The following is a 14,676-nucleotide window of genomic DNA, read 5'->3' as shown; positions in this document are numbered from 1 at the left end:
AAGTTTCTTTCAAAGGGTTTCAAGGGCCTTAGTTCACTAGTAACTTTTCTGAAGCAATGCGGGATGCAATAACGTGTTCTCAGGGAATTAATGTAAAGAAAGCTTCGCTGCCAACTAATATATATCAACAGGAGGGAATGGATCCAAGCTAGACTTACTTATGCTTAAGTGTTCATAAATAAAGCAGTTAACCATATATATGGCTTTTTAATTTCAGCACAATATGGGAAAATGAATGTGCCCACATATAGCAGACTGACCTCTGAGCGCTGAAGATTAAATCATAAGCAGTTCACTGTAAGTGCAAGTGTTGCTCCAAGACTCCAGGAGAGTTTCCAACAACTCTGCCTGGATCACTTTCATAATCCGCTCACAAATAAAAAATACGATATTTCTATATGATGTAATTGAGCAAATGGTCAGACCGCACTAATTGCAAAGAGATTGCGAGAAAAGGGCAGTCAAAATGACAAGACTGACCGCTGGTTATACAAAACAAGAAAGCGGCAGACACCTAACGTGTCAACTATTATTTATCTGAATTCCCTATCAGTATGTCTTTGGAGTTTGGGGGGAAACCGGAGAACCCGGAGGAAACCCACACAAACACTGGAAGAACACAGAAATCCTTACAGATGATATCCTTGGTGGTAAGTTACAACAAACCTCCCAGCAAAGCAAAGCAACAGTGCTAACCATTGAGCCACCTTGTTGCTGGTTATGACTTTTAGGCCAAGTTTCGCTCCTCGATGCAGTTTTAATTCACCCAAAACCAGGAATGGGTCTCCATAAGTGGAAATATATAAAAATAAGACAAATACAATTTTTTTTCATCTTTTGATCCACCATAAGGTTAGGCTTAGAAAATATGCTTTAAAACTGCATTACGTACTGGGCCTAAGGAGCTTTTTATATCCAATATAAAAATCCATACAAAAATAAGTTTGCTGAAAGTCCTGACTTCTGGAACCTCCATTATTGCCACAACGTGGGCCCCTTTTGTCATCATTGGTAGGCCCCAGGAAGAAGAAAGAGGCGAAACGCGCATCGGGGTGAGGGGACGCCACTAGCACGAGTACCAGCACTGGCACCGCCATAAGGTATAAGCCTGCATTAACTTTACTATGCACTAATAAGGTTTCATCTGTTACTCCCGGGACCATATGGTATAATTGCCAATGTATATGATTTTGCTGTTATGGGAGATCTTTATTATCTTTTGGTCACAGAAGGTTTGTAGTTATGGGAGCTATTGCATAATTCAAGAAGATGTTTTTGATGTATATAAACATTATGAATAATTTTAATCACTCCCCTATACCCTCTGTATAGAAACATGTATGGGATCTTATTATGCATATTATTATGGCCTATTTTGTTGAGGTCAATGGTACTCCTTTTAGGCTGTGATTACTGAGGGATTGTTTGGTCTTGTGTCCTTTTGTGGTGTCCCTTATGGCATTTTTTTGCTTTTTTACTTTTAAATAGTTTTTTAATATAACATTAATAAAATATGGTTTTATTATTGCTACACATGGGATCTCTTCCTTTTTTCCATATTGATATATATGGGGGAATTGTTGTGTTAGTAGTTTGAAGTACCCTTTATTAGGAGAACTTTTGTATTGATCATTAGTGGGATGGAGAGCAGGATGAGAATGATTTGTCCACCACTGTCCTCCACCATCACCACTAAACTCTAGTGAGGTTTCCTTGCTCGTTATGCTCTCCAATTAAGAGCAAAAACTAAGCACACCCCATTCTCAGCAAAAGTAAGGGTCCCAGAAGTAGGATCCTCATCAAACTTCCTTTTATAACTCGTCGAGTTAAAGTCCATAATTTCTAATAGATCCAGGTCTGAATTGTTTTGCTATAAAATTTTAATTGTTGTTAACTTACAATTTCATGGCAACAGTGTGCCCTCCTTAACAAATAAATAAAAATATAGACCAAACTTTTGGCAAATGTAAGAATTCTAGAAAATTCCAGGCTTCATATATTTCAACAAGACATTTTTTCCTAATACCTGAGGCTAAAAACAATTCAATAAAACAATCTCCTTAATTAACTGCTGGGATGTTTGCATTCAAGAGTAATGAAGGGCTGTCAATCAATGCAGAAATGCCTAGTAATTGGTGTTCCAGATATATGTGAGGTCCCACTATACCAGGGCAGGACAGATCCTAAGCACCATGTCATCATGAGTGTGAGAAAAAAAGTCTAGTGATATTAGGTAATTAAATACTGTTCTATATCTAATCATGGTTCGCCAGCCCAGATTCCTATCCTATTGCCCTATAATGTGTATTGTACCCTGTAATATGTGTTACACATCATAGCTCATGGTAACTTTTTCTTTGTGATTCATTATAAATACATACAGTTTATTTGATGTTGTAAATCAATAGAGAATTACGGTAATATTTTATGAAGCAATTTGTGATTTTCTACAAAGCATTATTGAAACTTCAAGGAAAGACTGCCTATGTAGTGTAGCTCAATAACTGGAAAATAATAAGTAGGAGTCACAAGCCATTTATGTAAGCCAGCTTGTGTTGTAGGATAAGAGAACCATAAGCTTTAATGTGTCAGAAACAGAATAGAAAAAGATGACAATGGCAGCCGAACTAACAAAAAGCACACTTGTGAAACATAGACCATTTTACTATTTTTCACGCTCCCTATGTAAGGGGCGGGGGGCAGAAACTGTTCCACGTCCCTATCCCCTTGATGTAGAGTATAATGTTTTACTGCTGTGTATATATGTCATTCTGCTATGTGTTATGTATGTAAATAGAGATTGGGTAAGTGTAGTACCCCAAATCGAACACTAGATGGGGCACATTAGTGCACATAGTCATTTAGGAGGAGCTAGCCGTGGTTAAGACAAGTTTTGCTGTTGTAAGGCAGTGGGGTCCCGGGGGCCTGTGTAGGGTGGATAGTTCCACAACGTTAAGACAAAGCACCCAGCCATCCAGAGTCCAGATGGACAGAAGCTCAGCTGTAGCAGCTGTGTGACAGCAGTGTGGGAGCAGAAGCAAAAGAAGTGGTACTATACAGTACAGGGATGCAGGTCGCTCATCATGTGGCAGATCATCGCATGGGCTGATGCCCTTAGACCCGTGCGAAACGGATGAGGGAACTTCCAATTGCAGTAAGTCTGGACAGGGAGGATACTGCATTACCGCAAGAGGCTGTATAACCCGGGCACATACTGAGGACCATAGAAAGAAGTGCAGGGAAAGCAGAGAATGTGGACTGTATGAATCTCCATGCTGATGCTGTATCTGAAAAGGATGTGCTGCGAACAAAAGAAAGTAAAGTTTTATGTTATAAGTTTGAAATGGACTCTGTCTCTTTATATGCAACCACGCCAGCAGCAGAAATTCAGCCAGCCCGATGGGACCCTGACGGTGCAGAAGGTGAAGCAGAAGGTATGCTGCAGAGGGGTCATTATATTCATGTGACGGGAGACCAGGGAGCGTTAAAGCACATCCTCTCAGCCACGACTTCCGCCCTGACCCTCCCTCACACCTATATTCTATATAGTAAGACACCCTCTTTAAGACTGTAACCCGAGACACCAGCCTTAATAAATCAGGGCCACAGTGTATAAGGCATCCAGCTAAACAGTCTTCAATATACTCACTTAAATACAGTAATACTAAAAGTGCCCAGATATAAAGCGTAGTCATTTGAGCCCATGCCCCAGGTTATTTCAGCTACTGCATATAAAAACAGAAAAAAATCTAGCATCAAACAAGGTGGGTAGGTTGCTTTCCACAAAACTTGGGATTGAGTTGACACTGAGCCCCTCTCAATAGCAGTTTCCAAAGCAAACACTAGTATTCTGCATGAAATATTTGTTTTGGAGACAGCAATACAAGGGAGTTTGTTTCTAAACCCCAATTTTGTGGCAATGGCATTAGATAAATGATCTAAAAACATTATTTCCTTCTTTATCTTGATATTTGTATCTCAATTAAATATCATCAGATATGAGATGCTCATATTTTCAGCAATATTCTGAATTAAATTGTGACTCCGCTTTCCAATAACTTTTTTCAGAATAGGCCTTTATGTGAATGTATGTGAAGTATATCACTCTTCATGTCTTGCATTTTTAGGAGTCTTCCCATCTGCACTAGAAGCCTTAGTATTTTCTTTTTGTGTCTCTCTGCCATTTTTTCTCTCCATCTTCTGCACCTTCCCCTCACTACAGACCTTTATAATCAGCAGCTGTAATTTGATCCCTCACTAAAGACAGACATGTAGATGCAGCGCCCCAGAGACCTGGTCGTTGCAGTAATGTCGCTCTGCCGCTAAGGGGAGTAATGTTACGTCTGATGGCACTAAAAGAGTTCACCTGACCAGGTATCACAGTCACACATTACACTTCACACTCTGGCCACCAGGGGGAGCAAAAGGTTCTATGTATTAGGCCACTCCTCACACTCTGGTAAAACTGGGGGTTGGATAGGAAGTTAGGGAGAAGCTGACTGGGTTTTGCCCAGGTAACATCTAGTGAGAGGAGAGCGTTACTTGGGAAGATTCAGGGGGGTCCCTGTCAGGGGTGGGATCCTGGCAGAGGCCTAGCAAAGGACAGATCGTTACGGAGCCGTGCCTGCAACTCATTGCGGCGGCATCTTAAGAAAGGACACGAAGCAAAGTATATTGTGGAGATGTGAGAAACGAGATCACAGCACAAAGGCGATAGAACCAGAAGGAGTCGTGCCCCGAGATCGACAACATCCTTCTGAGGCACGTAGCCGGCGGCCGGAACGCCGAGGAAGTAATAGACTCTACGCATTACTTTGAACTACGGCAGGGCAGTTAACTTTAGTTTGGCTGTCTCACCTTTTACACCTAATGAAGACAACGGAGGCAATTGTGGGAGAGGGGCGTCTCTAGGGTCCCTATAAAATAACTCCAGGCCTACCCCGTCATACGGGTGCGTCCTATCCATATCATCTGGGGGACGGAGAAAGAACAGAAACATACATGACAGTTGTGAGGACTATCCCGTGGTGCTCAGCAGGGAAGTACTACAACACCCAGGCGCTAGTAGGTAGGCTACTGATTTCCACCTGCAAAGGGAACTCTGGATGTGCCTTCGGACCGGCTGGTCTCAGCCAGCCCTGTTAGCAGTGCTCTGGATTGTGGATACCAAAGCCTTCAGTAAAGAGGTAAAGAGACTGCAACCCTGTGTCCTCGTCATTTACTGCGACCTACACCCTTTTATTGGGCGCCCCTTAGCAGGGCCACGGACCGGGTCAGGCCACCGTGACATCCCCAGAACCGAGAGACCCGGTACCGAGTACCCCGCTGCCCTGCATTTGGGGGCTGCTCCATAGACAGATTTGAGCAGTTTTTGAAAATGAATGGTCAGTGTTGATTTAGCTGAAATACATAAAAGTGTAGTTACTATTAAATTATTTTGGTTATATGTATTTGCGATCTATGGTATCATAAATATATCATATTTCTTCTAGTTTGTGGAAAGGCTTTTCTGGATGGTGTTTGCGTAGTGCAGGCACATTGTATTGTTATGACCGACCATTGCACAGCACACAGCGACCTCACACATCTGTCTGCTGTTTAATGTAACTTAATTGGGACATTAGCAATTAGCGGTGAAGATCAAAGCAGATCACGTGCGTTCACGTTGTATCACTCTCAGGATCATGATGCCTGTTGTAAGAAGGCTAAAACAAGGGCCAATATTCCAGATATAATTGGCTGCATTAGACTTCTAATGTAAGATGACCCCGGGGAGAGTGTGGAGAGACAAGTCGACGGTCTCTTGCATCAAGTAAATGGAAATGGTATGAGCAGAAGGCAGGAAATAAGACATGCTCTTATCAGTATCATATATGATCAGTCTGTTAATGAACACAGCCACAAAAAGACACTAATAGGGTATCGTACACTTCACAAGTTCGAGACCAATGTAAATTAGATGTAAACTTGTGAAGTTTATTGGGAAATGTGATTTTCTGAGTATATGAGTAAAGTCATAAGTATGGTTTCATCTTCACTCCTTCTATAGTGGAGGAACATGGTCAGTTTGCCAGCGAGGGACTATAAAAGGGACCTGTCACCTGCCTTTATGTATATAGGAAAATAATTGTCTGATAATGTTAAGCTTAAAGGTAGAGATGAACCAGTGGTTACTATTGACTGACCAATTTACCAGATTTGTACATCAATAGAGAACAATGGGAAAATTGATTTGTCTATTGTCCTCTTGAATTCATCAGAAGCGAATCTAAAACTTGGCAAATGGATTTGCCCAATGTGACCTAATGGCCGGCGAATTGTTCAACCTCTGTCATGTGCATGGAGACTGAGAATGAAGAGCAATTTTCAAGTCCCACTACAAATCCTCATGTGGATTGAGGTCTAGACTCTGATTAGGATGCTCTGAGAAATTAACATTGTACTGTTTTGAACTATCCCTTTATTGATTTGGCCATATGTTCCAGGTCCTTGTCTTGATGGAAAAAAAATCTGTTTACAAAGTGCAATTCTTTTGCACATGGCAATAGATTCTTCTCAGCATACTAATACATTTTTCTGGGGTCTGAGGTTTGCAAACTACGGTTCTAAGCTTTCCAAAGCAGGACATAGATAAAAACCCTCAAGTTAGATCATAATCAACTATGGCTAGTAAAACTGGTAAAATTATCTCCTTCAGTTATTTCTGTTGGCTACTTGCAGGACCAACTGCCCTGAGAAGTTCAGGAGTAAAGATGAGTGAACATCGTAGGCTCCCTCCTTATTCGGCAAGTTATAGCGCTTACTGAAGAAGCTGCATCGGGAACCCGGATACCTGGAGCGCTCCCGATCAGCTGTTCGGTGCCGCAGCTGCATGTGTCGCGCCTGTGTGACATTCACAACACATGCATGGAGTGTCTGGCATGAAAACACCAAAAGATGCAATATTTTAGTGCAGCTCTGCATTGTGCAAAAATTTTGCAACTTTTCACAGCTTTTTGGTATAATTGACCCATAGACTTGTATGTTAAGTATGATTTGGGTATCATGACTTATATAAGTGTATCACCAATAACATATCACCTTGGTTTAAACATGACACTATTCCACAGTGTTTAGCACTACTTTGATACAATAAATATGACTTACTGTAGCTCTTGCTTCACCAAGTCCCAAATTTATAGGAAATTATTTGTATCTGAGTCTTTTCAGGAATGTGTCAGAAGACTAATCTCAGCAATATCAGCATCGGACCTTGTATTGTTAGAGTCGTGCATAAGTCCATAAGTGATTAAAATAATGCTAGCCTGATATAGGAAGGTGAAGGGTTTTCTATATTCTAAGCATGTAATTCAGACTGTGCATACAGTTTGCTACATTATCAAAGAGCAATAGCAATATTTGGAATACTGCCAGGGTGATTAGTGAGGAATTATGCTTCATGGGTCATGCTAAGAATTAACGAACATTTAAAAGTTGTTCATAACGGTGATTTGTATTTGCTGACCTAGTTCTGGATCAGAATACCTGGCAAGGTAAGGGTCGATTGCTGGCACTTCCCCTTGCTTAGTGCCCACCGGCTGCCCTGCCAGATACCCCCCTCCCCAACAATGCCACTCCTGCCTCTGTACTTAGACTGGGCTAAAAGAAAATGTCACATTTCCTAGAGCTGTGCTACAGATTCTTCAAAAGGCTTCGATCTATTTCCTTACATTTACTACAATTCAAACTTCAAAAGTGTCACTATGTTATAGTAAAAGTATAAAATAATGATGCTCATCAATGTACGTTATTTGAACATTAGAAGCCATTGAACAGTATTAACCATGTTAAATTGCATATTCTCGTCTTTATGGGCCTCTATAGATATCGTAGAACATGAAGGAGAAAATAGTTACTGAATCAATAATTATTTTTAGAAAATTGTGATGAGTAACGTAGCTTTCTAAAAATATATTTTTTTTAATTAATGGAGTATTCTCATACTATGACCTAGCGATAGGAGTTCCACCAGGAAGTGATGTCATATCGAAAGGACCATCTACACTGGGCAATGTGCAGCATGAAATGACCACATGTTTGTTGGTCCAAGGTCATTTAATAGACTGTTAACAAAGGCTGTCCCTGCTTCAGATGCACACCAAATGATCAGTAATAGATCGTTCAGTGCCCATAGTTGTCATTGTCCTTGGCAGAGTGAATCCTTATTGCACAGCGCTGTTAAGGACGATGATCTTTTGTGTAGCCAAAAGATCATTGTACCCCTCCAAATGAGGGTTTTGCTCGTTCATCGGGTGATAAGCCTATTTACTCTGCACGACTATCAGGAAATGAGCGTTCTGGAGAGCACTTGTTCACCATAATCATGCAGCGTAAATGCTCCTATCATCCTTTATTAGAGCAGAGTCTCTTTAAGAATATACTGTAGCTGAAATATAGAAGCTAGTTTTCTTTTTGCTCATACAGTAAATATGTCCAGCATCTGACAGCACTGACACCAGATCTGGACTGTGTCCTTGAGAAGTACTGACAAATGAGACGCTTGAAAAACACTAAAACGGCTCCTGAACAGAGCAAAACAAACAAAGAAAAAGTCAGTAAATACCCGCTGGAGTGCTGCACCTTTTATGGAGCGAATATCAAAAGATAATTGGGTAAATGACTAGACACCTGAACCCACTATTCCTGAGACTGGTTCTGCATTATATCCATTTTGTAGATGCAGTATATAAAAAATATATACAGTTAGGTCCATATATATTTGGACAGAGACAACATTTTTCTAATTTTGGTTATAGACATTACCACAATGAATTTTAACCAAAACAATTCAGATGCAGTTGAAGTTCAGACTTTCAGCTTTCATTTGAGGGTATCCACATTAAAATTGGATGAAGGGTTAAGGAGTTTCAGCTACTTAACATGTGCCACCCTGTTTTTAAAGGGACCAAAAGTAATTGGACAGATTCAATAATTTTAAATGAAATGTTCATTTTTAGTACTTGGTTGAAAACCCTTTGTTGGCAATGACTGCCTGAAGTCTTGAACTCATGGACATCACCAGACGCTGTGTTTCCTCCTTTTTGATGCTCTGCCAGGCCTTCACTGCGGTGGTTTTCAGTTGCTGTTTGTTTGTGGGCCTTTCTGTCTGAAGTTTAGTCTTTAACAAGTGAAATGCATGCTCAATTGGGTTGAGATCAGGTGACTGACTTGGCCATTCAAGAATATTCCACTTCTTTGCTTTAATTAACTCCTGGGTTGCTTTGGCTTTATGTTTTGGGTCATTGTCCATCTGTAGTATGAAACGACGACCAATCAGTTTGGCTGCATTTGGCTGGATCTGAGCACACAGTATGGCTCTGAATACCTCAGAATTCATTCGGCTGCTTCTGTCCTGTGTCACATCATCAATAAACACTAGTGACCCAGTGCCACTGGCAGCCATGCATGCCCAAGCCATCACACTGCCTCCACCGTGTTTTACAGATGATGTGGTATGCTTTGGATCATGAGCTGTACCACGCCTTCGCCATACTTTTCTCTTGCCATCATTCTGGTAGAGGTTGATCTTTGTTTCATCTGTCCAAAGAATGTTCTTCCAGAACTGTGCTGGCTTTTTTAGATGTTTTTTAGCAAAGTCCAGTTTAGCCTTTTTATTCTTGATGCTTATGAGTGGCTTGCACCGTGCAGTGAACCCTCTGTATTTACTTTCATGCAGTCTTCTCTTTATGGTAGATTTGGATATTGATGCGCCTACCTCCTGGAGAGTGTTGGTCACTTGGTTGGCTGTTGTAAAGGGGTTTCTCTTCACCATGGAGATTATTCTGGGATCATCCACCACTGTTGTCTTCCGTGGGCGCCCAGGTCTTTTTGCATTGTTGAGTTCACCAGTGCTTTCTTTCTTTCTCAGGATGTACCAAACTGTAGATTTTGCCACTCCTAATATTGTAGCAATTTCTCGGATGGGTTTTTTCTGTTTTCGCAGCTTAAGGATGGTTTGCTTCACCTGCATGGAGAGCTCCTTTGACCGCATGTTTACTTCACAGCAAAACCTTCCAAATGCAAGCACCACACCTCAAATCAGCTCCAGGCCTTTTATCTGCTTAATTAAGAATGACATATCGAAGGGATTGCCCACACCTGTCCATGAAATAGCCTTGGAGTCAATTGTCCAATTACTTTTGGTCCCTTTAAAAACAGGGTGGCACATGTTAAGTAGCTGAAACTCCTTAACCCTTCATCCAATTTTAATGTGGATACCCTCAAATGAAAGCTGAAAGTCTGAACTTCAACTGCATCTGAATTGTTTTGTTTAAAATTCATTGTGGTAATGTCCATAACCAAAATTAGAAAAATGTTGTCTCTGTCCAAATATATATGGACCTAACTGTATATTCAAAAATAAAAACAACCCTCACTTGGAAAAGTCATATACTAGGTTGGGTATTGCACTTGGGCTAAGAGATCTCCATCTCAATTTGCATCTATAACGACATGTGGGATAGACTGGGCAACTTCATTCAACGATAATATTCCACTTCATGATTATTATACCTTGAAACAATCTTTGATTGGTGCTTTATTAAAATATTGCAAAGTAGAGCATACAATTTTATATGTATGCATGGGATTTAAAGCATTGAGTTTTGTAAAATAATACAACAAACTGAAAGATATCTATATGAAAACCATCAACTGAACTGCCAATAATGTCATACAAGGTACTCTACTATCGCTGGCATTTTACTCATCCCTAATAATAATTTTTTTTTCTGTTAAATGTATCTAAATCTGATCAATTCTAGGAACATTGTGTAACATAAAGGAATTGAATTGTATATAGAGGTCGCTATTCTAGTGCATTCTGTATGTGTCTCTGACCATCATGAAATTAAAGAAGATATTTACAGGTAAAGTATAATAGAGTTTGAAGACAGTGTTGTAACTAGAGTCCAATGGGCCCCTATGCAAAATTGAGATCTTGGCCCCCAACTGCATGTTGGTCAGATGTATGGGCTCTTGGAACACTCTAGATCCTATTCATACGTGTTTACCCCTCATATGATAATGTCCCCCATCGTGGCTTCATCTTGTAATATGTTCATCCTGGGCTCCATGCTATAACATTTTCCCCCATCTTGGGCCCCTTCCTGGTATATTGTCCCCTATCCTTGTATAATGTCCCCCAGCCTTATATAATGTCCCCCATTCTGCTGGTATACTGTCTGTTAGGGGTCGAGTTCCCGCCTCTGCACAGGGGGAATATCGAGCCATCTCCGCTGCGGTCTCTCATTCTTCTCCTGCTGCAGTGGAGCCTGCTCAGTGGAGGCGTCCGTCCCAGCGTCTCGCTCAGTCTGATACTGTGCAAAGGGTTACTGCTGCCTTTTCAGCTTCTGCCATTGTAGTCAGCACTGGTCAGCGGCGAGCAGACGTCTTTGGGACTAAGTCCTACTTTTCCCCTTCTGAGCATGCCCAGGGTAAGATCTCTCATTGGAGATCAAGGGTCACATGTTCAGGTACTGCAGCAACTCCCATTGGTCCTCTAGGAAGGTCCTGAAGTTGCTCAAGTTCTGTGGCAGCCTCCCATTGGTCCTTCTGGGAAGGTCCTGAAGTTGCTGCAGCTATAAAAGGTTCACATGACCGCACGGCCATGCACTAGTATCAATCTATGTTATGTGCTTTGTGCCAGTGTGGTCTTGTGTGTATGTATTTAGGGCCCCGGCTGACATAAGCCCCTAGAATACCGGCACCTCTGGTGAGGAGTTTTGTGTGTATGTATTCAGGGTCCCAGCTGAAATAATCCCTAGAATACCAGCACCTCCAGTGAGGAGTTTGTGTGTGTGCAAGACCACTGACTGCTATCAGCTCAGCAGTTAGCTGTGTACTCCTGTGAGTCTAACAGGGCACAGTGCTTTCTTTTGTCGGCGACTCTGTGAAGTAACAGAGTTCGCTTATACTGCCATATAGTGCCATTTGCTAGCAGCAGGTTCCTCCTGCACGGTGGACCCCAGGCTGCGAACGCACCAATAACTTCATCTATTTACTCGGTGCGTTCCGCTAGCCCTAACACTGTCTCTATTCTGGTATAATGTCTCCGTTATGGTGTATGGCCAACATACTGGTAAAATGTCGCCATTCTGGTATAATGTCCCCTGTTCTCGTATAATGTTCCCATTCTGGTATGTTGTCCCCATCCTGGTATGATGTCCCCAATCTCAGCCACTATGTTCTTTTCCAGCACATTGTTAAAAGAAATAAATGATTATTTTTTACCATCCTCCGCTCCCACGCGCACAGCATCCTGCTCTGAGCTGCCAGCCAACTTCGGCATGATGTCACTGCCATGTGCCATGCAACACTGGCAAGCCGATGTCGGCTCCCATCCTCTGGTTGGCTGGCAGCGTGTATTGCGGCGCAGGGAAGTGGCGGATATCTGCACTGCAATACATTTCACCTGAATAAGCATCCGAGGACACACATCCAGGTGAAATTGGCATTGGCGGGTCCCCCCTCCAGCATGGGCTCTCACATTCTCTGGGGCCGCGGTTATTATGCCCCTGTGAGAAGGAAATAATTCACGGAGAAGGGATTGAATGGGGTTTCTGTAAATACACCTAAGAGCAAATGTTTACTAATGCGCCAATAAGTCCTATACCAAGGTCAAGTCTCATAAGTCATTGCGGAAAAATGATAAACTGTTTATAACTGTTTAACAGTATTCAAAGAGCACCAAAGAATGATTGATTGAAGGACTGATTGATTGAGTGAATGTCATTAAATAAGGCAGGAAGATACTTGAACTTAAAGAAGCTGCAAGAGGCAAAAGATGAAATGGATGTGACTGTAAAGGTTTAAAATAATAGCATGGATGCAGATGGTTTTATATTTTTGTTTTGCATCTAATTGCAATCAACAGCAGACATCTGACACATTGACAGCATCAGCAAAATTGCTGCTGAGAGCACAGAATCTTTGTCTAAAAATAATCAGCCATTCTGTGCACCACTGTTTGTTATAATGGTAATCGATGCTGGAGGCTTTGAATTCCATCAATGTATAGATCTGTTCTGTTCTGCCTGGTGATTGTGTTCTGCACACACATACTCTCCCCGCTGAAGACAGAGCAGACGCACTGTGTGATTAAGATAAGCTCAGATTCTTTTCATACATTCCTTATCAGTTCTAATTCTCCACCAGCCAGAGATGTTTCACAGCGGTTAAAGATTAGTTCAGCTTCTCAGACGCCAAATCTGAGGGGTATTGATCAATAAATCAAATCAGGGGCAATCAATGGCCCAATAAGAAGAGTCTAGCCAATGCATTATTAGTGGCGCCCACAGAACAGGAGCTTTCATCAAAACATTGCTTTTCTGGCTCCTTTCCAGAAGCTGGTCTGGCTAATAGACTCCCACAGCAGTGGAGCTTCATCCCAGCAGAAGAGCAATAAATTTCTCATCAAACAGCCGATAGAGAGACAAGATGAACATCTGTTTTGCTGCAGTGAAACCCTGTGTTCTTCAGGATAAAATGCTACCTGCAAACCAGGTCTGACAGACCACCCCAAAGGCAGACTCCTCTCTCACCGAGTGCAGCTCTTTGTATTTGCCAGTTATTTCAATCCGTTAATTTAAGGTGACTTTGTATTCTTCACAGCTGCCTCTACAGCTTTATCAAAACATATCCCGGCTCAGTCGATATTAAGAACCATCCAGGGATCCCATACTATGAAGGCAATTTTATGATACCCATTATGTGGCAATGCTACTTCATTAAAAGCTGTTTATTCCCTCTAAGCACGGTAACGTACTATCCCTCAGCCATGAAGGATGGTCCTGCTGAAGACTCGAGACTGAGAAAGCCTTTTCTTTTAAAGAGAATTTCCGTGCAATATGTCTTTTCCAGCAAGACAACAAATCGCTGTGCTTTATTTAACAACTAAGCGCTTGAAGATTTTTACAGTCATCTGACTGATGGTTACAGCAGTCGTCTCTGTAACCTTTAAAGCACTGCAAATCTATGTCTTTTGTTGGACATCTGCAATCCAGCAGTTGAGTAATAAAGTAAAAAAAAATCTGCTTTCCTTTAGAGATCATTGCTACAAAAGGCTAAATCACTTAAAGGTTGGCAATTGTTCAACACTATATGCAAGTATTGTATTTGTACATGTCAGAAATGAAAAAAAAAAAAAACTGTCTGAAATGCGTTGCACGCATTGTGACCAGAATGATGTGACTTTTTTATATATATTATTTTGCGGATTATAAGACACACCGGACCATAAGACGCACACCAAATTTTGTGGTGGAAAATAGGTAATTTTTTTTCAAATAAAATGGTGCTGGGTTCATTCGTTTATCTGGGGGGCAGCTGCGGTGTAGAGGGGTCTCAGGAGGCAGGATCGCTGTGTCAGGAGTGTCAGGAGTCTGTGTCAGGAGGCTGGTGGCGGCGGCAGGAGTGAGGCGATGCTGTGGGCTCTGGCTTCTCATAAGATGTCGGCGCCAGTGAGCAAAGTCCCCTCCCTGTGGTGGGCTTCAGGAAAATTGCTGCCGGAGGCTCCCCGCTAAGCTCACTTCAAATTATAAGATACACAGCCATTTTCCTCTAAAAAATACAGTATATACAGGTGTTTTGCACAAAATTAGAATATCATCAAACGGTTAATTTATTTCAGTTCTTCAA

The 14,676-nt window shown here is 41.6% G+C and overlaps 1 protein-coding gene across 1 annotated transcript in view; it reads right to left on the bottom strand.

Annotated features, from left to right (window-relative positions):
- Window positions 1–14,676, bottom strand: part of CUX2 (cut like homeobox 2) — a 643,055-nt gene that overhangs the window by 427,157 nt on the left and 201,222 nt on the right. The gene's annotated exons all lie outside the window — the stretch shown is intronic.

Source organism: Ranitomeya variabilis, chromosome 1, assembly GCF_051348905.1.
Source record: "Ranitomeya variabilis isolate aRanVar5 chromosome 1, aRanVar5.hap1, whole genome shotgun sequence".
Classification (NCBI taxonomy): Eukaryota; Metazoa; Chordata; class Amphibia; order Anura; family Dendrobatidae; genus Ranitomeya; species Ranitomeya variabilis.
Note: the sequence above shows the minus strand (reverse complement) of the source record. Positions and strands in the feature narration are given on the sequence as shown.